This window comes from Lathamus discolor, chromosome 1 (genome assembly GCF_037157495.1).
Source record: "Lathamus discolor isolate bLatDis1 chromosome 1, bLatDis1.hap1, whole genome shotgun sequence".
NCBI lineage: Eukaryota > Metazoa > Chordata > Aves > Psittaciformes > Psittacidae > Lathamus > Lathamus discolor.
The window spans coordinates 7180704-7206622 of NC_088884.1; the positions used below are offsets into that span (position 1 = coordinate 7180704).

At 45.5% G+C, this 25919-nt stretch overlaps 1 protein-coding gene across 5 annotated transcripts in view; it reads right to left on the bottom strand.

The window, feature by feature from the left end:
• Nucleotides 1–25919, bottom strand: part of HMGA2 (high mobility group AT-hook 2) — a 122756-nt gene that overhangs the window by 25937 nt on the left and 70900 nt on the right. The window lies entirely within an intron of this gene.

Sequence of the window (25919 nt, forward strand, 5' to 3'; positions counted from 1 at the left end):
AGTTTGTATGATTAAAACCAAGGTGAAATCTAATTTAGCATGTTACATCTTTCAGCTCTTCCATGGTACTGCTAGATTTGCTTTGCTGCACTACTTATCAGATTGTGAGAGTGGCCTAACTTTGTAATTAGAGTTTGTTGCCTCTCCTGATGCTGTTCACTCTCTTATCACTTTCAGCTATGACTGGAATGCTCCACTGTGGCAAAGTCCTTCTCCTGGCCATAAGCAGGAGCACAGCTTGGACAGAGAGATGAGGGACACATAACCACATCTCCAAGCCAGGGCTTCCCACTTGATGAAAGCCATCCCTGCCAAAGCCAGGAGGCTGGGGCAGGCAGTGGCCTTAGCCCTCACAAGTTCTGGTTTGAGGTCCCTAGCTGCACAAAAGTGATGCTGCGTGACCTTCATGAACCTGATGATGTGTTTTTGGGGATGCCCATCATTGGGCAGGTTGGCTGTGTGGGCAGGGAGAGCCACAGGCTGTGCTCACCTGCCTGTGCAGGACCTGGTGGCACAGCCAAGGGCTCCTCAGCGAGTCTCCCTCCTGGCTGCTTCCACTCGGGAATGGGAAACACGGTCCCCACACGAGTCAGAAGACCCACCAAGGTGCCAGTGTGTTTCAGCCCCACCCCAGGGAAGGAGGAGGAGTACCAAATAAAGAGCTAATACAGGCACATTTAAAATACACCACCACCACCCAGCTGGTGTAACAAACCTTGTGGGTGCTAGGAGCAGCATGGAACAATAAGACCACAGATAAAGGATGAAATCCTGACACCAAGAGCACAAAAGGGCTTTTCTTACTTTAGTGGGGCAAAGCTGCAGCCTCTCTCCCCTCCCCCTGACTTTCTGTTTTCAAAGTATATGAATTGCACTCAGTGATTTTCTTCCTGCCCTTCCTTCCTGCCTGTTCCTAATCCTAGCCGTGATTTTAGTGCCTCTCTTGGGCAGAAGCCAACATGCTGTCCCTCTGCATGGCCAAAGCCCTAATTTTCATGACAGTGTAGTAGGAAATAACTTGAATATTTCTGAATAAGCAGTTTAGTGTAACTGGCCTTTCGGAGCAATATTTCAGCGGGAAGGATCAATGAAAATGTAAATTCTATGTAACTGATTCAATTCAGACTGCCCACCACAAGTGTCCCATCTTAACAAGAGATGCTTTGTTTATTTGCAGTCTTTTTCCAATTCAGTGGAATCCTAGGGCTGTTCTGTTTTTGTGTCTGTGCCCCAGGCTCCAAGTTCTGCTCTCAAATAAGTATGAGAAAAAAAAACCCCTATGTGATGGCTGGGTCCGTCTTTAAACTTCAGGGTGGACCCTTTTCTTTTCCATTAAATACCCTTGCAATGGAGAAGCTATTACCAAGGCGCACATTTTACTGATGCCTTCTCCAGGTGGACTGCAAGCCCTGAACTCATTGATGGACATTTTCTGCCTTTGGACAAAGCCATGATTTGTTTCAAAGAAATCCTTTGTAATTACAGAACTCATTGAGCTCTTCAGTAATCTGCCGCTGGTGCTCTTCTGCTTTGTTTTCTCTTTTTGCTGCTGATTACACCTGTGCACGTTTACTCTCAAACCACATGAAATCCACAGACATTCTTAGAGGCTGACTGTTTTTTCCTGCTCAGAAATCCCCATACATTTTTGGCCACGCACTCTGCATTCATGTGACTCTCACACACTGTAGCTCAATGAAATCTTCTGAAAGAGCTGCCAACTCACCAATTTTTCCATGAATTAGGTCCTGACACTTCAATGAGAGGAAAGACAATGTCTGAAACAAGGCCAGCTCTGGCTTTCTGCCTAGTATGTGTCACAGTAATTCTACCAGCTGCCCTTCTACACAGCACTTCATACTTTTCAGACCACCAAAAAGCCCCTTGAATACTTTCAGTGATAGCTGGGGCTCGAGTTGCCAGCATGTTTTCCCAGCCCCTGGCACCCAGTGGCTCTGGACTGGACCTAGAAAGTTTTGTGCGTGTGTTTGTTTTGTTTGGTTGTTATTTTTATGAATGGCTTTCGCAGGGGACTCGGACTCCAGCACAATCCTATCCAGCCATTCATAAAAAGCAGAGAGAAAATATTGTACTTTGCCCAGTTGGAAACTGTCTCTGATACTGACCAAGCCTGTCAAGAATCGTAGTCATTCAAGACCTTCGCTATCGTAGCGCTTCACGTCGAGCGCTCCCTGGCAGCGCTTGCTGACTGCCGGCTAGGTTTCCACTGGATTTGGGACCTGGAGTTCAGTGTGTGTTATGCTTTCTTCCTTAAATGGAAGCAGCATGGCTATGAAAGCCGGAAAGCAGGGCTCAGCCCCTCAGCCGGTAGGAACGGCGCACCCCACAGACACGCCGGGAGCCGTGCCCACCCGTTGTCACGCCGAGGGCTCCAGCCTGTGGCTGCTGAACCCACCACAAGTGCTGGTTTTCAGGAGCATTGCGTTTCTTGCTGCAGCCTGGGAGAGCTATCCGGATGAACGCAGGCCAGGCAAAAGCAGCCAGATCCAGTCATAGAATTATAGAATCATAGAATGGTTAGGGTTGGAAAGGACCTCAAGATCATCCACTTCCAACCCCCCTGCCATGGGCAGGGACACCTCACACTAAACCATCCCACACAAGGCTTCATCCAACCTGGCCTTGAACACTGCCAGGGATGGAGCACTCACAACCTCCCTGGGCAACCCATTCCAGTGCCTCACCACCCTAACAGGAAAGAATTTCCTCCTTATAACCAATCTAAACTTCCCCTGTTTCAGTTTTAACCCATTACCCCTTGTCCTGTCACTACAGTCCCTGACGAAGAGTCCCTCCCCAGCATCCCTATAGGCCCCCTTCAGGTACTGGAAGGCTGCTCTGAGGTCTCCACGCAGCCTTCTCTTCTCCAGGCTGAACAGCCCCAACTTCCTCAGCCTGTCTTCATACGGGAGGTGCTCCAGTCCCCTGATCATCCTCGTGGCCTCCTCTGGACTTGTTCCAGCAGTTCCATGTCCTTTTTATGTTGAGGACACCAGAACTGCACACAATGCTCCAGGTGAGACCTCACGAGAGCAGAGTAGAGGGGCAGGATCACCTCCTTCGTCCTGCTGGTCACGCTCCTTTTGATGCAGCCCAGCCAGGACTACGGTGTTCGCTCACCTAGGTCACCCCAGACCAGGGGAATGGATGTGTGCGGGGATCACGAGAAAGTTCCCAAGCACCCCCTTTCATCTCTTTAACTGTTGGGGTTGTGATGCCTTTGGGAACTTTGACACAGTACAGTGTGTCAAACGCTAAGCTTTGCGTTCACTGAGTTAAAAGATCATCTCAGGGCTTCAAGGGAGACACCTCTGCTTCAGAAGAGTGTTGCAACTGCTGGAAAGAAAAAGAATCTGTCTTGGTTATGGAAAAGACTGGAACCATAAAAAAGCCAAGAACGAGAGACTTGAAAGAGGTGCTAAGGAGCAAAATAAAGCTACACACAAGACACGAGTGTCCTGAACTGTTATGTATCCTCCTCAGGAGCCTGAAGAGTAAGATGGCAGACCTTATTTTGCTCTGCCAGAGCCTCTCTCGCTTCTGTCAGTGATCAGATGTAAGGGGAGCTTAGAGATCATATGTCAGGGGAGCTTTGTGCAACACAAGACTTTCACATTTTACTTTTATCCTGTTTAAACCACACCTATTGTAAAATGAATGCGTGTCTGCTGAAATACTGCACACTTGAATGCAAAATTCAGGGTTTTTTTTATACTATATTCAAGTACAAGTCAACCTTAAGTCACTTTCTTAAACATGCATGAGACAGAAAGAACAAGCGACACTGTTGGAAAAACCCTATGATCGTGTCATTTAAATGCCTACCATACAAGAACAAATCCAAAATACAGCAGGGTTTCTTTTGCCATGTTTGAACTATTAGGCATGTGTGAGCTAAGGCGAAAGATAATGATTTAAAACTTCAGGATAAGAGTTCTGCTTCTGAGCAGATAAAAACTAACCCACCTAATGAAGGAAGTACGCAAAGGTTTGGGTAGCTTTGTCTTTGCTGTGAGCTTTGGCTGCTCAAAGCCCAGCTGTTTATATTCTACAAGACACTTCTTCCACTCCTCCTCTGTCACCACATACCCCATTTTATTCTTACATTCTGTTACTTTACTCTTTGCCAATATCTTAGTTGCATCCTTATGGCCTACACAGTTACTGGTCAAACAATTTCTTTGCTTTTTATAGGGGAACAAAAGGGCAGCCTCATGCGATGAGTCTATATTCATCTTGTAACTGCGGGCAAAAGTTGTTTCAAATTCAATTTGTCACACTCCTCGTTCACTGGAGTACTTCTTACCCTGTTACTTTTCACAGTGTTATAAAAATAAGGAAGGAGAAGGGTAAGTCTATGCCAGCTAGTATGAGCAATGCTGGAACACGTTTTGAATGATCCGAGATAAAAGCTCTGATTTAAACACAAATCATCCCCTGACTGCTGTCCCTGAAGCTCCAAGGGCAAGAGACACACTCACAGCACTCCCAGATTTTGTGTTTCTGTCTTCCTCTTCAAACTAAGTATTATGAAGATGTTTGACTGATGCTTCTTGGCAACAGTGATTCTCTTTTATTCCCTCAGGTTGACACAGACAGGACATTCACATGGACGTGGCTCTGCTGGTGAGACTAAATGACCATGATGGAAATTAATACCCAGTTAGGATGACATACATCGTGCTGACAGATCAGCGTTGTGCAGAAATCATTAAAATAATTTCATAGGTCACCCAGACACTTGTAGCTCTAAATTAAAAGATGAGTAAAACCACATTTAGTCTTTTTGTCTACATATCCTCGAAAAATCAGGAAGTTCATATTATACCAGTTGAGACCCATATAACCCAAAATAAATCATGTCTTCCAAGCAGTTCCATATGACAGCAGAGGAACTACTGTTCTGCCCTGCAGCTTTAATTGGTTCGAGTCCAGGCTTTCCCTATCTTCTCCAGTACAGTGATACAATGCAGCCTGCAAAAGAGCCCTCACCTCTGGGCAAAAACTACTTTCAGCTTCATGACCGTCAGCAGGATTGTATGGGATGGTGGGCCTGTCATTCACTCCTCTAGTGCAGTTATGCTCAAAGCTTGCTGCAGAAACTATCTTTCTTTCAAGAGCATAGCTCATAGAAATGCTTTTTCACCCCATTAAAAGCAAGGGGGAGATGTCCCCTTCATCCAAGCGGGACTGGCAGGTATTTTGGAAGCACAGGTCATGAATTCTCCTGCCTCCATGGCATGTTTGCAGTCAACTGGCAACCGTGGCGTCTGTGTATGCACACTGCTGTGGGTCATTAGGATCTAACAGCAAAACCATCTGGCCCTTAGAGTTCAAAGGAGATTTCACAGTTCTCTGTGCAGTCTCATAAATGAAGCTAATAGTAATCTGTGGGGAACTTTGGCAAAATCTGTGGAACTTTTATCCTTTATTTTCTATTCTATTTGGCACTCCTCTGAGTTTTTAATACCAAATACAAAGTCAGGTCATTCAAAAAATATTTATTAGCTTATTAAACTGACCTCCCCTGACTGCTGCTGGAAAACCCTGCAAGATCTCGGGAGCTGCACCAATAATTTTAGCTGATGACAAAGTAAATAGTACCTCTATTCCGCTCGTGGAGGAGAGCAGAGAGCATCAGAGTCTCCCAAGTACACAAAGTGACTTCTAATAGTTGACTGGCAACAAAATTTTATATTCTAATTGGCAAATTCAAAACACACTGCTTCAAATCACTCTTTTGGTAGCCAGGAAATTCAGGCACTGGCATATATATTCGGTCAGGTATGTACATACCCAATGGAAGTCAAACAACTGACTTCAGCAGGGCTAGGATTTCATACGGTTCATTTCTAGAAAGCTACCTTCACTACAAAATGTCTGAAAGCTGCTGCATTTGCAGCGGGTTGATGCTGTGAGAGGATAAAAACTGCAAAAAGAATGTATCAAAGGTCAAATTCTGTTTTCTTTTACGCTCATAGAACCTATTTATTTTTCAGCTGCTTTGCTCGACCCTTCCTCACAGATGACATCCCAGCACTACAGGTGGGATATCCCACCATTACAGGCCTTGTTAAGTACAAATTTAATGGTTAGAACAGGAAAGGAAACCCCTTCGTTTTTCTTCATCTGCTAGCTGAACTTCACCTGCAAGCACAAAACCCCATTGAGTTTATCAAGGATAATCAAGGATCAAAGTTTATCAAGGATATAACCAAAATTCAAAGCACAGTAGCTGTTACTTCAGTGCTCTTGATAGATGTTATTAATTTTTATAATGGTTCAGGCAGTACTGGTTATATTTCCATTGAATATTTAGGGTAGTGCAGCTTATTGAATATCCATTTAATGGGCCTTGTATCAGTGGTTCAATACCACAAGCAAAGTGTAAACTGGCATATCCAGCTAAACTCGATACAGTTTGGCAGCAGGAGGATCTGCTGTTGCTGACTGCTTTTTAGAGTCTCTGCTGCTCGGTTGTGCTCCCCTGTTGCTTTATTATCATCCGTGATGTATTTGCTAAGCATTCCTGGTGCATTTTGCTCAGCTGAAGTTCAGCACCTTCACATTTTTCTGTGAAAATATCACAAAGCAATTCCTGCCTTTCAGAACAACTCTAGCACACAGTGCAGCGTTGAGGTTTTCCTGATATGCACCTAAGGAAATACGAGCTGGCTCTTTTGTCTGCCGGTGTTCAAGGCCAGGTTGGATGAAGCCTTGGGTGGGATGGTTTAGTGTGAGGTGTCCCTGCCCATGGCAGGGGGGTTGGAAGTGGATGATCTTGAGGTCCTTTCCAACCCTAACTATTCTATGATTCTATATGTATCTATCTATTTATAACTCCATACACAGACAGACTATTGAGAAAGCCAAATGGGACGTTCCAGTTATTCTTAGTTATAGCGTAGGGGAAAAAAAAAAGAAACAAACCTACATTTTAGTAGGCAGAAATAAACTATAAGTTATTTGCAATGAATCCAAGCCCTCATGATTCAGGGATATAAAGGGATCAGGAACTGCTTAGCTTTATACCTTGCAGACTTTTCCAGACAAATAACTATTGTGCAACCGTTTATCTCCAGACTGTCTTGTCTGTTTGGATACAGCAACCCCTGTGTTCACCATGCATGTCTTTTGGGCCATGTGGAAATGATTTTGGGTCACCACGAAACAGGCTTGATTTGAATTCATGACCTGGAGGTGAAACGCACCGTATCACATTACCATCCAGTTCCAACTTTCGGTTTAAGGTCTTCCCTCTCTTCTTGCTCAGGCACCTCCTGCCATACAGACCGAAAGAACAGGGGCAGTCCCTGCGCCAGAGGCCGTTCCTGGTGGTACCACTAAGGGTGGCTGCGTGGAGCTGATCAGAGCTGCAGGACTGTCATCAGTGGACTCGTTTGTAGACCTGACTGCGAGGAGCTCCCGAATCCCCCTGAAATTTGCCCTGGCCTCCAGAGAAATAGCAGAGTGAATAGGGCGGTCAAGTCTCAAACCAGACAACCTGCTGCAAAATCTGCTACTGCTTGGAAAGTGAACGCGGAACTTCAGTGATTTTGCTCAAAATATAACTACTGACAGGCAACACTTCTCTTTCTGGCCTTTTACATTTATTCCCCTCCACATTTTAAGGTCACAAAGACCTCACACTTAACTCATTCACTGATAGTGCCCTTGTGTCATTTCGAGACTGGAAAACGCGCACAGCCTATTTTCAGCAGTACAGGCTTAGATAGCAGCAGTCCAATTCATTTCCAGGCCTATGAAAGGTTTTGCCAACAACAGGCCCAAGCCTATAGGCAGAGATGGAGAAAGAACTGGAGTGGCAGTGATGTAAAACAAGGGACAAACTGCTCCACTGGGCAGCCCTGGGACCACAGCAATGTCCCAGCAGTGTCAGGCGCCCACTCTACCCTCTGCCCCACGTCTTCACCACCATGATGCTGCAAGACCCATGCCACAGCACAGAGCTGCACTTTTTCAGTGCATTTTCCTTCACTTATTGAAGGGAAATACCGGTGAAAATACAATACCCACTTCCGTCAGCCACTGGCCACCTTCACGACTCTTCAAAGGTAGCCATTCAAGCTGCCTTGAAGGCAGTAATTCAAGCCAAGAAATCTCAGTGTCCCCCCTTGAGTATTTTCCAGTGGCAGCCTGTGGCATATTTCTTCAGTTTATCTGCGTGCTAAAAGTCCTGCTGCCCCCAGAGACTGTGCTTCATGTTTTAGCAAGGCACACCTCAACCAGAGGAGGAGAGCATCGGAGCAGACACTATGTAAAGGCAGGTACAAGAGAACATGATCTGCCTGGAAAACCAGCAGACTTCCCCTACATGAGAAAACAATCCAGTCCAGGTCCACAGCCTGGCTTGCATCCATTCTGCCTTTCTTCCTCCTGTACAGCGCTCTCTTCCACACTGCCCACAGGGAAGAGCCTGTGGGCTGTGCTCTTTCCTTAGCCACATGTGGGTACCATGTTAGGCGGCAGAGGACAAGACTGTGTGAAGGAGAGAAGGCTCCGAACTGCACAGCACAGATGACTGCAGACATCACTGAGGCTGTGCCCAGGCACTGCTCAGCTCACTGAGCACAGACACAACTTCATATCCTGTTAGGAAGAACTATCTGTTCCCTCGTCTGCACAAATTAGGGTAAGCATACAAGGGATCTAAGCAGCCTCTACTGCAGAGCATTTCTGCTCTTCCAGAGATGTAAAGCATCTTGTACCAAGCTTATGTGATCCTCCCCAGGCCCAGCCTGAAACTGCTGCAGGAGCTTCCCTTTCCCATCCAGTCCATTGCCTCTGTGACCTCCCATTGCCCTGTAATGGCTTGGCAGGGTTTTCCTCCAAAGAAAAGGCACACAGTGCAAGGCAGGCCAATCGACTGTGCCTGGCTGATTTTCTGCAGCTGAGGATCTGGCCTCAGGCGCTTCTCTTGAACTTCTTTGTCTGAGCAGATCCCTTGGTAGCCACATGGTTTTTGTACGTCTGGGATATACGGCTGTCTGATAGCTGTCTGTCTATCGAACAAATTTGATAATTATTAGCGCCTCCAGGAAGCTGATGCTGCTAAAAGTGTCTGCCAGAGTGCGACCAAGGCCTGCTGACATCCTGGCACAGTTTTCTTAAAGAAGTCAGTGTCCAAAATAGAAATACACTTTCCATGTACTTGAAATATACCAGGGGTTTGGTGGCGAGTTGTTGTAATTAACCCACTTCCTGGCTTGATATATTTTGGGCTCATTCTGGTGTGTGGTATGTTAAATAGGGAACTCAGCCCGTACTGTCATTTCTTAAATGGAAATTACATTTATTATGTCCAAAGGCATGATCTGTAGGCACTCCTTGCAAAGCAGGAAAAAACTCCGTTGCATTGCATTGCATTTCGGATGTGCTTTTACCATTCACTCATTACTAGCAATTCCATCATTGTGAAATCCACATGACATGGTAACACATTTCAAAAGGTGGTAGCAAAACAATTTTCTCTTCTATTTAGGAAGAACTCATTTAATAGAAGATGGCAAAGTCAAAGTCTACGGTATCCTATCGTCAGCCTCTCAACAGCAGCAGAAATATGAATAGTGTCGTTGTACACGTGCTTCCCTTGCTCTGAAAGAGAGAGAACTGAGGAGAGAGGGAGGGAGGGAGGGAGAAAGAGATTTTGCTGTTGATAATCCTGGTGTAATTCTGGAGTTGTTCTATTTACGTCCCTGGACAGGCTCTAAATTTAGCCCAGCCTAGGCGAGATTTGACTGCAGTTGTTACAGGACAATTACCTGACTGTCTAGCTACATTTATTTAATAGCCTTTTGGAAGCTACATCCGACCTGAAGATCCTATTCGTTGCTTGGATCTAACAGTGTGAACATCGAAGGTATGTGTGTTAGGTATGCACGCAAATCCCCTGCAGCTTTCTTCATAATAGTACTGAAACCTGATAGCACATCAAGAATGCAGCGCCCGGAGCACCCTACTACAGCCCCGCTCCCTGGTACAGCTTAACGTGGTTTCCTCGCTCACAGAGCTCCATTCGCAACTGCCTTTAAATGTTATGGTTGCTAGGAAGGGCTTGTGAACATTCTGCCAAACCCAGGTCATTGCAGAGAATAGGACTGCTCAATATTTACTCTCGGTTCCTGGTAACTCTTCCATATTTTGTTGCTTCTGTTGCTTAAATGACAAAACCTGATTTTTCATGCCACAAAACCTAAAGCTAAATCCTGCCCTTGGCTAAGTTCTGCCCTTGGTTCAAAGCACTTGCAGAGTCTATCCAAAGAGGTAAATACTTCCACCTCCTACCTAGTCACATTCTATTGTGGTTGGAACCTATGTGGTTTGGGACGTGCCAAAAATACACTAGTTGGTAGCATCTGTGGCTAGGTGGTCCTGGCAGCAGAAGTGAAAGCCGCTTGCTGGATGAAGAAGGATAGCTGGCCTCCAAACACTGCTGCAGTTGGCACAGAGAGACATACCTTTTCTGGGAACTAGGTACACTGGGTAGACAGAAGCTTCATTTGCAGCTAGCTGAACATAAATCACCTCTGGGAGATCAGGCGGTATATTAGCACCAGACCACTTAAAGGCAGCTGTAAGACCATTTTAGTGTTGGCAGCAACATGGCCAAGGACACCCTCGTACTCTGGATATTAAGAGGTGTGAGAGCTACTGATGGTGTGGAACAAAGTCTTTCTGCTGGTACTCACCAGGCCACTGCCAGGCACCTCAATACCCCCATGTTCCATGGCTGTGACTCAGGCAAGGCTTTATCTTGAGAAAGGAGCCAGGGAGCACCAGGGTGTGCCTTGAGGCAAGCCCCAAGGACACCAGAGGTTTCCTTGAGCCCATGGCTCTCCCAGGCAAACCCTGTGGCCTGCAAGGAGGCCACCAGCGAAGGAAGAATAGCATTTGGAGGAGAGGTAAGGAAACAACAGTATGGCTTGGGACAGCATGTGTACACTTTGGATCTTTCCCACTATGCAACCCAAGCAGAACTTCCCAGCACTGTTCCCTAGCAACCAAAGATTTCCAGAAGCTCCTAAGGGATGGAAAGGAGGAATGAGAGTGGCAAGGAAAGATGGTGGGGAAGAAGGGGACCAAACACACACCACCTTCCCTACTTGCACACAAACGGGAGCGAGACCTCTGCACTGCTCGTGATGTGCAAGGAATTGAAAGGAAACACAGAGAAATACCTTACTCGTATTTCTCTTTGTCCACCAATGCACACAAGACTGCTGTATTGTTGTCATATTTTTGGCTTCTTCTATGCTTCTTGGTGTGCATTACTGACATATTTTGGGGCTTTTGTGGTGTTTTACAGGGAGTAATTGCAAAATTTGGTTAGACAGTTTTCAGGTACCAGTGGGTTTTTCAGATTTGAGGTTCAGAGACATTTTGTAGGCTTTATGGGAACGCTTCATTTGCTCAGATCACAAAAAAGGAAGAGAGAAATAGGAAGGCCCCGGGACTGTACTGCCTTGGGAGCAGAGGATTACACCCCTACCCGGAAGCAGAGGAACAACCTGCCATTCAAGGCTGATGACAGCAGGATCCGCAGGAACACATGCTCTTCCTGAAGAACTCAAACCAGTTTTCAGCATGGCAAACTCTGCATAAGCAGGTCTGGCGCTGGCAGCAGCACAGCCAGAACATTCACTGTTTGTTATACAAGCCCTTCAAAAGGGTAGGGGACAGTGATGGGATAAGGAGCTGCCCATGCCTCTTTGCTTCTCATCACCTCCCAGGAATGTCTGCCTTTGGGGGTAGTTAGATGCATTTATGTTAATAAATATGTGGCCTTTTCAGCCATGTTTTTTCACTTTAATTCTTGTCTGCCTTTGCTGGCACGTGCCCTTAGCAATTTGTGGTTATTATTTTGCTCATTCAACATTGTACAATTGTCTTTTATGACTGAATATGAGGGTTTTTTTATAGCTAAGCAAATGCAGAGCTCATGAAAAGTGATATAGTCTAGATCCATTTTGCTTAGCAAATACTGGGGTTTTTCTTCTATCTCTCAGTCAAAAAGACAGTATCTTGCTCACTGTACATTGGTTTGCCAGCCCCAAACTGATGATTTCATGAGTCTTCCAGATGCATCATCACAATTCCAGAAAGCCAGGATTTCTGTGAGATCTCCACATCAGGATATTATCAATAAACATTCTCTACCTCAGAGGGAACCCCTCAGCGTCACATAAGCTCCATACAGCTCCCTACTCAACTCTGTGGTGATCTCCTCCCTCAGATGTGGCTGATGGGGTGATGGGGCTCAACCTTTTTGGCTGCGGTTGGTTGAACGGCCCCTTATGAGGTACTCAAGATCTCGATGCTCAGCACCAACCATGACTTAATACACGATGACACTTCTTTCAAATCCATGCTTATCCCATGACGTGATGATCCCTGTGCTTGGACCAACCGATAAGACATGAGATCATGGAGCTGAAGAGCAGGATTCACACATCCTCAAAGAGAGAGCACAGTGAAAAGAAAGCTGCTGCCCTCTGCGCAGGATAAGGGCAAGAAAAGTAGATGCAGGGTAATTTTGCACTGTTGATAATTCTGGCTGCGAGGATGCAGCCCATGAGCTTTAGTTTAACCAGCCCTGCCCTAGAAAACCGTTTGGCCATGTAAAGTTTTGAAGCTTCACCAGCCGGTAAAACTCAGAAGTGTGCTTTCTCCCTGTCTCAGCCATAGCACACTCCAATCACAGGGCTGTCAGTGTCCTGGGAGAGTCCTTAGGACACAGAAACTGTGTTCCTGGAAGGGCTTGGGGTGCCAATGAACCACAGAGACTTTAGGAGCAAAATGCGTAATGCATTTGCTGAATGGCATCCTGTAAAAACACAGATACAGACAAGGGCATCTCGCTCCTGAAGACTACAGAATGAACTATTTGCAATGTGAACTTTCCTACTGTTACACAGTAGACAGGGGCAACCTTCAAGCAGGGAAATTTGACAAGTGCGTGGACACCACCGCACCACGGTGAACATGTTTGTGTATCTCTTCAGCAATGTGACCCATGGTGGGTTTGTTTCGGTTCGGGGGTTGTTTGCTTGTTTGTTGTTTTCCCCCAAGTACATTCTTCTTAACCATCAGTGATTCGTTAGAAATGGAAATTAACTCAGACATTCAGTGGAAGACCTGTGATGCCGTGATGGGTCATACTAATACTACTCCTCAGTTCACCATGGGCTTTCCCATGAAAAGCTGAAGAATTTATATTAGATAACTAAAACCAACAGCACTATTTAAATACACGCTATCTCTGAATATCCTTTTAATCTTGCAGATCCCAAACTGATTTGCGTACTTGAAGCGGCAGGAGAATGTTACAAAGGGGCCTGTTTCACTCTGCTCTGTAATGCAGCCATTGCTGGGATGTTTAACAGCACAAGACAGTGCGCTGGAGGGGCAGGAAGTGAAGAATAGCATATCCAGTGTACATGGCAGGGAAGAAAGGATGTAATTATCCAAACTCGAATTTGGCCAGGATACTGAGGTCAAAACCCCAACTCTTTTGAAAAATGCCATGGGAATGCTGATGACCACATGCGGTCATAGCCTTGATTTTATATCTCATCTGAAAAACACCACCTTCAACAACAGTTTTCTGGAGTACCATGTAAAGATATTCACCCTAAGTGAATCAGAAAGAAAAGTGCACCTCAGCACAGCAGCCAGGTGTCCTTGGAAGTATTTATTTTGTTTCTTAGTTAGCCTATATAATCCCATAGCACTTGGGACACATACATCCCCGTTCTCAGCACTGGTGTACGAAGAGAACGGGACACTGCTTATGTTGGATGTATTTATCACAAACTCAGATTACAACCCTGCTATTTTCAAAGCAGCAACATTTCTCCCATGATTAAGTTGTGACTTGACTTCTGTTGTCTAAAATGTAAATCACACTGAGTTTTTCATCTATGAGCAGCTACTAACCAAAACAGACAACTCTGCATTTCAGTATTAGCAGCCTACTGCATTCTGCATGATTGAAGGACACAAACACACCCCTGCCTTAAAAGACTGTTTAAAAATCACCACCAGGTAAATGGCAATAACAGAATACATACAGGTTTTAGCCTACTTCAGATGTCAGGTTATACAGCATCACTTTACACTTACTTTACTAAGGTGAAAGCAATGAGGACAGGCCAGCAGCCTGTGCATGGGTAATCACTAATACTCATCAAAGCTCAGCCAGAATGCTGTAACTCAGTCATGCATTCAATGCCTCACACTAGAAATTATGTCCATCTCTGTTCTTACAGACTTGGGGAGAGGAACTTAGTGCTAATGTACTAAGGTGGCTTACAACTTAAGAGTGTTAATTTTTTATTAGTCTTAATTCTTACAATCAAGTTCAGCAACCTGAACAGATTCTGCCTGGCACAAAACAGCACTCACTTCTCAGCTCCTGCTGCTTCTAGGGTAATTCTCAGACTCACATCACTTGAGAGCTGGACCTCATGGCACGTGCCTCCAGGCACCCAGATGCCTGTAGCCCTCCAATAGCTCATGAACTGTATCATGCTGGACTGGGTACCCCAGCCAGCAGTGGAACCACAAGGAACCACATCCTCTGCTACTGAGACAGGAAAAACACCAAGGTTGACATTTCCAAGCTGCCCAGCAAGTGTTCATCCAGTTCCTTCCTCTATTCCTCTCTTCCCATGGCTCTGCACAACTCTGGGGCAACCAGTAATGAATCCAGCAAGTGAGGCAGAAAGCCCCTGGGCAACAAGATTTTCATGTAACGTTGGGAGAGGCAGGGGAGTTTACTGTCTGTGCATTAGATGCTGCACATGAAGAATGGGCGCTTCCAACATGGAAGACTAACGAAAGGTGAGCTGTGAAGAGGTCCAGAGAGATGAAATGCTTCATTACAGAACACGTCAACGTCAAAAATATTCGTGAATGCAGGTTTCTTGGAACTGGTCTAGACCTCTATCACAGTCCCCATGTTTAAAATATGACTCAAAAGATTATGAGAGTTTCTCACTTGAATTCAAATGCCATCCATAGGAAGGAATCCCTTTCTGGCCATAAATCCTAAGCAATCTGTAGCACACCTTTGCTTGTGCCAGACTCTGATGGCCCACCCTACGCAGGAGGTCACATCAGAAACAAATCATCCCATCTGGCTTTAGCATCTGTGAATCAAGTGTTGGATACCTATGTCACTAGTTTAACAAGGGAGAGCTAGTCTGCCTCGTAAGAACTACTGCAAGAGGGCTACTTTCTCACAAGCATTTCCTTCGATAGCAGGAACACGCGTGCATGTGCTGCAGAGAAATGAAATGATGAATTATGATCAAGGAAAATTAAAGGAGTTGACACAAACCCCAGTAAGACCAGATACACATAATCAGAAATCTCAAATTTCTCTGAATAATCTCACAGAAGCGAACCCAGCTCAAATCCACTGGGTTGATAGCACAAGTAACTGCATGTGGGATAGCGTAAGACCGCGGCACTTGAAGGAAATGAATCTTGGAGGTTCTACAGTGTGAGCCAAAGTATCAAATATATAGGTCTTTCAGCTATAAAGTTACATATAATGTAGGAATATGCTGCAATGCCTGTTCAGAAGAAAGTTAAAGTCAGTTATCAGTCTTTGCTTTAGGCAATAACTGGTTTTGAATACACTTGAGAAAAAGGCATTACATACATACAATCACATTAGATAGCTTTTGCTCAGATGAGACGCAAGTCACACTGCACGAAGTGTAAGCCATCAAACCTAACAGATCGTATCCTTTTAGCAAAACCGGAACCAAAACTGTGATTTCTGCCTGACAGTAAGCAGGCACAGACTGATTTTTCAAAGCAAAATCTAGTTAGCAGAAACACAAGTACGCTTCCATCTGATCTCACTGTTACAAGCTCGAGTGAATGTTTGTCTGCCTTGCTGGACATCTACAAGTATGAGTTAACTTGTCACCCAGCTGATTTTTACTTATTTAATACTACTAATATTATGAATATTCCATTTCATAGAATAACAGGCTGGTTTGGATTGACAGAGACATTAAAATCCAGCCCCACAGCCACCTTCCAATAGACCAGGTTGCTCAAAGCCCCATCCAACCCGACCTTGAACACTTCCAGGAATTATTTACTTGTGCCCTTTAAAGCAACTGAACTTCATGTTAAATGTGTTCTCCTGTTTCCTTTCTGCCGTTGCCTTTTCCGTGAAAAGAGCATTGCTGCATCTTAACCACACACAGCGCCCACAGAATGAGAAAAAACCCCAGCAACAAATATATAAGCCTCCCCTTGCTTGTTGCTTTACTCCATTCACTATCCTCTCGTTGTTTTACTTTAATTGCTAGAGCTTGATACTGTACTCGTCTTACTCAGTTCATAATATCAATTTTCCCTGGAGGTCAGAAACAATACGTCAGGAAATACCACCTGCTATTCAGGGATATCACAGGAAATTTGCATTTCCACTTTGTCAGTGTTATTATTTTGGACTGACAAGCTACATTTATTTCATTATCCCCGAGTTAAGGTATCTGAAAGCTAGAAAGAGAGAGAATGGGTGTCCTGGCTGGCCTCCCACTAGCATTTCATGGTCATTAACAACCAAGGGTGAGAAGACAAACAACTTGCTGCTGAAAGATGGTGCATGCTTCACACGCAGCTCTCTGTCACTTCCACAGGAGCGAGGGAGCGATTCCACCTCTCCGCTGGTCTCCTCCTTCAGAGCTGGGCTGCTGCCTGAGCGCATTCTTCCACCTTCTGCAAACAGCACTGAGGAATGAGGTGGTGGATGAAGCCAGAGGATTTATTCCCCTGCAGGAATACAGGAGACTTGAGCGCAGTTTCTGCAGGGAGTTGGCTGTCTTCTTTCTCAACTTTGATTCATGAGGTGTGAGAATGCAGCATTTCGGGACCATCCTTCCCATTCCGGGGAGGAAAGCTGCCCCCAGTTGCAAGCCTTGCAGCCTTCACAGCAACTGTAGCAAATCCAAACTTCAGTCCTGCAGTGTTTTTTCTCCAGGTGGGCATTCTGAAGTGGCCACCAATACAAACTCCAGCAATTTTACTCCCTTAGAGTTCTCAGCAGAGCCATGAGGGGTTGGGCAGGAAGGAGCAGACCGGTTAGAGGGAAGCTGCAATCCTGCACATTTCTGGTGTATTTTCCACAAAACACGGAGCGCATTCAGCTCTAGCAGCCTTCTTCCCCGCTCTTCAAACTCAAACTTGTCTTCGGCTATGTTGTTTTCTCCTCCTGGCAGGGAACAGGCATGCCCCACAGCGCAGAGCAGAGTACCTGCTCCGAGCAGGCACGGCCCTGGGAGCGGGCAGCATGGCTGCATGTCACATCCCTTCACGCACATGTCAGGAAGCACACACCGAGTGAAATGCTGGGGGAGAGGGGTATTCCAACTGCCTATTGCTTCTCCCAGGGAGTCTGCCCTGTCACCCAGAAACGCACCTAATGGTGAGCATGAGGGAAACCAGCCTGAAGGCAGAAACGGGCTTTAAAATAGCTTTATTTCTGGAGGTCTGTCCAAATCCAGCTCTGTGGCTCGAGAGGAAGCACGACTGTGGGAACTTTCTTGCACAGTTTCTTCTTGGCTGGCCAAACACATCCCAGAGATTTCACTTCTGGGAAGAATGCCTTGAAGTGATGTTTTTTATGATGAGGGTTTTTCAAGACACATCTCTATTTCAAGCAGCAGTGCTGGAGACTGCTGAGGGAGGTCAGCGAGCCTTACGGGGCCGACTAAAGGAAACTCTCTTTTTAGCTGGCTCACAGAAGGGCACAAATGAGACGGCAGCAAATGAGTGCACTCACCAACAGCTTCCCTGAGTCACTCTCCAGCCCTGCGCACAATGGGGACCTGTGTGGCCACTGGCACTCCCAGAGCCAAGGCAGCCTGCTGCTGAGTTGCTCCATGCTATGCAGAGCCAGAGATGATGCCAGCTCCTCCTTCCTGATGCAGAGGCAAGGCTGGAAGCTGTCGCTACGCCAGCAGATCCGAGCTGCAGATGCAGCACAAGTAGCTCCAAAAGCTGCCCAAAGTTGAAAGAGTTTGGTTTGCTCTACTCGCCCAAGAAGAGGAAATGCAAAGAAGCATAAAGTCACCATGCCCTTTCCCAGACATGAGGGCTATCCCGTATGAGCTGAGAATTTTCCCCCTTCAGAAAGTCCTGCCCGAGTATTAGCATTTAGCTGTTGGGGGCGATGGCAAGGTCTTGCTGGCAGAAGAGAGCTGCTAGCTGGCACTGGCTCAGAGGCTGTTTGCACAAGGGCTGTCTTTTAAAACTTCAGACTGATAAAACTAATGACTGTGTTGAGAGATGCTCATAAAACACTGAGTCACCCCTTATTCAATTAAGGAAGCCGCCACTGATCTTTCAAGGAGGCCCGAATGGGTTTTTCCCCTCTGTGCGGTGCTGAACTCAGAAATATCAATCTGCATAACACTTTGGATGACCTGTGCTGCCAGCCAGAAAGTTCAAAAGGTGAGGAACACCTCGCAACAGGAATAAACAGTGACGCACATTTGGAAACAACCCTTGCCATTGCGATTAGCTCCTTGGTACCCTCTCCTGCCTGGAAGTTTTTGTGCTACTAAAAAGCTACCTAGGAGGGATGGCAAGAAATGACAGTAAACCAGCCCCAGCTGCTTTCGAGGTGGGTTTAAAAATCGGGAGGAGGAGAAATGCCGATGTTTAATATTTAAACAAACAAACAAACAGAAGTTTAACTTTTAAACATTTATGTTCATTTTATGATTGTTAAATCAATATTAATACAAAATGTAAATCATTTTATAGCCTCCACACAAGTCTCCCTTGTTGCTCCCTTCCCAAGAAGCCTGTTTTTAGGCAGATGCGCATTACTCAGAAACGCTGGTCCTAATAAATAACTCCAGAGCGAGACCTGCTGCCCTTCTTCAGACACACTGCCTAAAGACTTCTGTGAGGGTTCTGCCTGAGTGAAAATACCAAGTTTTGGCCCATTACCTTCAAATGAACAGAACAGTTTATTTGTGGTTCAAGGTGCTTCCTCCTGTCTGAAGTTTCCGCTTTCCAGGCTGAGCCAAAGAGGTACAAAAGGGGTTTTCCTGTGATGCCCCAGGCGGTACGTACACTCAAAAGGGCTCCCAAATTATTCTTCTGAGTTGTGTGGCTTAAGTTGGTAGCTGCAATCCCTGCCTCCACTGAGCAGAAGCCATGGGTGGAGATGGGATGTCTTCACAATGAGCTTTGATTGAGTTTTAAAATAATATTTCTCCAATGCTAGTCTCCAAAGACAAAAATCTTTCCTAACATTCTTTAGCCTTTATCCCCACTGCAAATTATACACACAAAGATGTGCTATGTTTCTAAAAATCTCTTACAGCCTATAGATGAAAACCAGGACAGTGCAGAGAAGCAGGAGCAGAAACAATAGCTAACAGTCATGCTTCTACTATTCATTTTTGTGAGTTTGCTGCACAAAGCCCGTCCAAAAAGCAGTCAGTAAATACTCGTGAGCAAACCTCACACCAGCCCACTGCATCCTGCTAACATCACACAGCTGCTGCCCCCATCCATTCACTCCCTCGTGCATTTGAACTTCATTTATCCATTCACTGGGGAGAAGGTGTTGCAGTCCTCCTTCCCTGCCCCTTACCAGCCTGTTTCCCTTCCAGAGAGCATCCCAGCTCCGAGGGCTGCAAAACAGCCTCCCAGCTCCCCTCTCCTCAGAATCCCCCTCTGTGGTCCTCGGGAGGGGGCACAGAGAGGAAGTGGTTCTGATGTGTTTTACTGATGTTTTAAAGCATATGATCCGAATGTGCTGAATGCCATGGAAGATTACTGTCACACGTCCCAACCCACTGCCTATCTGTTGGCACAGTATCACCTTTCATAAATTGCTGGATATCATTTTCCAGTCAGTACTGCCCTAAACACAGGAATTACAGGCAGGACACAAACCCAAACAACCCTTATATGCGTATAACATATATCCATAAATAACAATCAGGCCCTTAAATGTTTCTCCTTTAAAGGAATTTTCCGTATTTTAGATCAAACTCCTCCTAATGCTAATTTGTACTTTCCAGTGCCATAAATAACTAACACAAAGGAAAAAAAAATATAGCACATTCAAAATCAGCCAGATTTATATTTTTAAATTATAAAATATATGCTCACACCGTACTTTGGGTACTGGCACCATTTCTCAGTGAATGCAAACAAAGCAAGATCTGCTTGAATGCATCAGACCCCCTAATGCATTCTTAGCATAGCTCCAGGTCAGTGGAGCCAGACCAGTTCACACCAGTTCAACAGTTGGCCAGCAAGGTTCACATGAACTGGTATCTCTGTAAGTATCTCTTCCGTTCCCTCCTTCTCCAACTTGTGTTAATGCTGCATATCTTGGAACACCTCTGAACTACCTGGATTCGGTTCAAGTCACACAAAAGCAGGCTGGAAGACACACATGCACTTTTTCCACCTCCCCCTACTCCACATACACCTCCACACGCTGACGGAAAGGTAACATCAGCTTTTCATAGGAAAACTGATTACTGAGACGCTAGCTCAGCATGGACTACAAAATGGCACATTTGGGGTTTTCCAGGAAGACAAAATCTTCACAAGTGAGCATGTACTTTCAGCTTAAAATTTCCTTTTCACCTGAAATCAAATTTTCTGATTAAAGTATTTCAACAGAAATAAGTCTTGTCAGCAGCTAATAAAGCTTTATACTCCACTATAACAGCACATTTCTGGGTGCTTTTGCTACCAAAACCTGTATCCATCTCAATCCCTACGCATCTCAGCTTTCAGTATGGCCTGCAGGTCCATGGATGAAGACTGATTTGGACCCCCAAGTGCCTGCTTTTATCCTCTTATCATCTAGGCAAACAGGAGCTTAGCTCATATTAAACCACTGGATTTGTCTGCTTGAAGCATACAGAGAAAGAACACAGATGTGTTTGAGAGGCAAACATAAGCCATTTGGGGATGCAACAGACAAAATCAATACCTGGCAGCTGGTGATCAGCCACGTTTCACTCCAATGGTGCGGTGAGAACTGATGTGAACCGGCTTGTGTTGTATAAGGAGACACACTCGGCTATGGAGAGCTCCAGGAGGAACCTAAGTGTAAAGCCCTTCGGAGCAATGCAGTCAGTGAGCATAGAGTGAGTACTGAGCAGAGTACTGTGATCTCTCTGGCCTGCAGCACTGTTTGAAGTTTGTATGAAGTCCCTGTTGCTACAACACCAGCCAATTTCCCAAACACTAAAAACTATACATAAATAATGACTCTTTTCCTCCCTTCCTGTTGGCTTACACAAACAGCTTAATTACTGTGTTACATTTATCTCATGTTGCAAGTGTCTATGGAGGATGTTCTTGTGAGCGCGTACCGAATTCCAACACATCTGAGCAACCAGCAAAACGTGATGAAGATTTTTTATTGTATGAAGATAGGTTGAGGAAGTTGGGGCTGTTCAGCCTGGAGAAGAGAAGGCTGCGTGGGGACCTCAGAGCAGCCTTCCAGTGTCTGAAGGGGGCCTATAGGGATGCTGGGGAGGGACTCTTCATCAGGGACTGTAGTGACAGGACAAGGGGGAACGGGTTAAAACTTAAACAGGGGAAGTTTAGATTGGATATAAGGAGGAAATTCTTTCCTGTTAGGGTGGTGAGGCACTGGAATGGGTTGCCCAGGGAGGTTGTGAGTGCTCCATCCCTGGCAGTGTTCAAGGCCAGGTTGGATGAAGCCTTGTGTGGGATGGTTTAGTGTGAGGTGTCCCTGCCCATGGCAGGGGGGTTGGAACTGGATGATCTTGAGGTCTTTTCCAACCCTAACTATTCTATGGTTCTATGATTCTATGATGGTGGTATTCCAGTCCTGCTGCAGCAGCTGCTCACTCCATAGGCAAGGAGGTTGCAATTGCTGCTCATCAAAGCTCTTGTTAGCAGTCACAGATCAAGGGCAAGCAACCAAGCTTTCAGGCTCTTTGTTCCTCATGATCAGGACTTCAGCAGATGACCACCTGCTGAAATCACGGTGCTAATACCTTTTCCAGGCAGCTTCAGTAGTAATGATAATACAGTAACAATGGAATCCAGATGAGGGATTATCACAGAATCACAGAGCCAACTAGGCTGGAAAAGACCTTTAAGATTATGAGATGACTTTCATTTCCAGGACTGCCAGGCTAACACCCTTCATGAGAACTACAGTTCCCCTGACAAAATAGTTTTTAAGAAAGACCATACACATAGCACCAGCCTCTGCAAAACAGGCTGGGAAACACGGCAGCTTTGTAGCTTTAAACAATCCTAGAATTTCCAGGTGAATCCAAACCAACAATGCCTGCAAAAGCTCCATTTAAAAATACCCCTGCCACCAAAGAAACCCCCAAAGCAGTTTGCCACCAAGAAACAGGAGGAGTCCAACTCTGAGGAGATGGACTTCTCTTCCCCTTAGCACCCTGCTGAGCCTCAGGCTGCCTGTTTTGGGGCTGGCCTCACTATGAGAGGAGCAGCGAAGTTTATGTTGGTGAGCAGGGTGTCACCCAATGCAACTGCTGATCCCTTTGGGTGATCAGAGACCAGCTGATGGGAGCTGGGGGCAGAGAGAGTGAATCACCCTTCGCCAGCACACCAGCCTGCCGACACAAAACGTCTGGGCATAGCACACCACTGTGCTTCCAGTGCTTAGACCACGTCACCTCTGCAGTCTCCAAACTGCCCACAGCTAGAGAGTGCTCTGTGGGGGCCGCACAGGGTGTCAAAACATCACCCTGTTTGTGAGTCATTTACTTACATCAAATTATCAGAAGCAGCTATAGAAGCTAAAGTCAAATGGAGAGAAATGAAGAAGTGGATTAGTGCCGTTTGACACCTACATCCTCATTTTCAAGGCATCAAACAGCCATTAAAGGCCCATAAGCCAGACTGAATTTTCATGACGGGCTTCCTTTGCTAATAACTGTATTTAGGAGACTGTTTCTATCCTGTTCTGGTGCTAACTACTATATACAAGACATTAGATTCATGAATCCATAATCTAATCCTGTACTGTTCGTGTATTTTTTTTAAATGAGATGGCTACATGGTACTTGCAGAGTCTAACTGCCATTACCTTCCAACTAGTTAGGGTGGTGAGGCACTGGAATGGGTTGCCCAGGGAGGTTGTGAGTGCTCCATCCCTGGCAGTGTTCAAGACCAGGTTGGATGAAGCCTTGGGTGGGATGGTTTAGTGTGAGGTGTCCCTGCCCATGGCAGGGGGGTTGGAACTGGATGATCTTGAGGTCCTTTCCAACCCTAACTATTCTATGATTCTATGCTTCTGTGAAAATGGAGGCAACAAAAAGAGAGAGAGAAATAAAACCCCGAATAAGCACAAGTGATGCACAATACTATTGCTTACCATCTGCTGACCGATACCCAGCCTGACCTGAGCAGTGATCTTTCCGGGTAACTCCCCCCGCTCTTTATATGCTGGGCATGACGTGCTGTGGTATGGAATACCGTGTTGGCTAGTTTGGGTCAGGCGTCCTGTCTCTGCTTCCTCCCGGCTTCCTGTGCCCCTCCTCACTGGCAGAGCATGAGACTGAAAAGTCTTTGACTTAAGAGTCATTACTTAGCAACAACTAAAACATCGGTGTGTTATCAGTGTTGTTTTCATACTAAATTAAAAAACACAACACCGTACCCATTAGAAAGGAAATTAATCCTATCCTAGTCAAAACCAGGTCAGTAATGATCCCTACTCCTTCACTGATGACCTTAAAATAGAATCCCCTTGCTAAGGAGATATGGAATTATGCCATATTTTCACACGTGGATAGCCAGTTAAATTGTATGCAAAATCTTTTTGCTGTCTAGTTCCCTAATTCTGTTATATATGAGAAGAGAAAATTATTGCCTATAAAATGTTTGTTTCTGTTTTAGTGCAAGAAATGTAAAATATGTCCAAATGCAGCCAAAATCCTATTTTTGTCTCACTTTAACTAAACCATGGCCAAACCAATTTCCTTAAAATTTTAAAGAAAAATGTTCTTGGATACCAGCTGTGGATTTGCGCGCTACATTTCAATCTGGACATCATTTTTATGGCTCTGTTATTACTAATAAACAAAGCTTATAATGGAAACATTGACAGGACGCCCACTGAAGTGATACAGTACGGGCCCCTGCAATAAATTCAATTAACATCTAGTAGAAACTCTGATCTCATCACATGCCAAATAAGATTATGCTTGGAGAAAAACAAAACTAGCGTGGAACGGCTGCTGTCAGATCCTGAAGGCTGCTATCCTCAAATTTCTCTCACAGGTTAGGAGGTTTTATAAACCGATGCACTTTCTTCAAATCAACAGAAACCACCAACGCCAGACCAGATTCCCCCTTCATTTGACCAGATTACAGTCCTTTAAATACAGAATATCACTGTGGGCTACGCAAGCCCTCAGCCTCCGTACTGAGGTTATGACTACAGCTGACTTCGGTTCAGTAGCTGTTGAAAAGATTAGACAAAAATTAGCAGTTCCTGTACAACGAAATATTTGGATATTAACCATAGTTAAAAATCAAGCCTTAGTTTGCTTCCTGCCCATGGGACATGCTACACTGAACATCCTTTTTAAATTCCACAGGTAATAAAATTTGCACTAAATGAGGTCAGTCTCAGCACAAGTCTGTACTGATGCCAGGCACAGCAACTTCTTTCATGTGTGCTGCTTTGCAAGCATTGAGGCTGCAAGGTATAGGGGTTCATGAAAAGACACTGCGTTATAGGTTCACTGATCTCTTGATAGAGCTGATAATGCAACTATTGCTTGCTGGGAGCTGACAAACAGGTTTTCGCAGTAGTGGCACAGTAATGTCAGAAATGAGCAGGAAAAACAAGACCAGTACAACTCACAGGATGTGAACTTCTGTTTCCTAGACAAGTAAATAAAACAAATCCTTTTCAAAAGGATGTGGCTATAATCCGGACTCCATATAGCAGAGGTGCAGTCAAGATAATTACAGTGGAATTCAGGTGGGGCTCGGGTGTGTGCAAACAGGGCATCAAAAAGCCCTATTAGATATGTAATATAAGGAGCCTAATCATCTGCTCCTGATGACACAGTCTCCAAGGTGGGAACTCAGCTGTAGAGAGGGGAAGGGAGAGCCAGCTCTGAACCCGAGGACAAGCATCCTTCTCCCACAGGAGGACAGCACCACTGATGGCTGAGAGCTGCTCTCCCTGCTCCACACAGGCATGTGCTGTGGCACAGCTTCCCATCCCCTTTGGACAAAAGCGGTCAGGCTCGTCAGATCAACCATTTAAACTGACTGAACTAATCTGGCTGGTTTTGCTTAGAGTGTATTAGAAAGAGCTCACAGCCACCTCTTGGCCTCAGCTGGCCAATGTCAGTAACCTCTGGACAGCAGGCTGTGATGAGCAGCCAAGGGCAGCAACCTCTTCCACTGGCACAGCTCAGCTGGATCTCGAAGGGGACACCTTCCTACAGCTTAACTACATGGGGTCCTCTATGGGCAATGGGCAGCCAGGCTAACTCATCCTCTTTCCTCCACTGACCTCACCCCACTTTGTACCCCCCAGGTAATCAATCAGTCCCTACTTGCTAGCACACAACTCTGGAAAGGATGAACTTTTGCTATCAGATCATTTTTACTGCTACAGCAATGTGAATAGTCTTCGTGGTAACAGCAAAGAGAATAAAACACTGAACTGAGGCACAGTGTACAGGTCATAGTAATTAATAAATCCCCCAAAACACCCAACTGACACCAATAAGGCCAGAAGGTGCCATTGCTATCACCTAGTCTGACGTCCCACACAGACATCAATGCCTGGTCAAAGTTGCCATAGTCACATCAAAAAGACAGAGTTTTGCCCAACC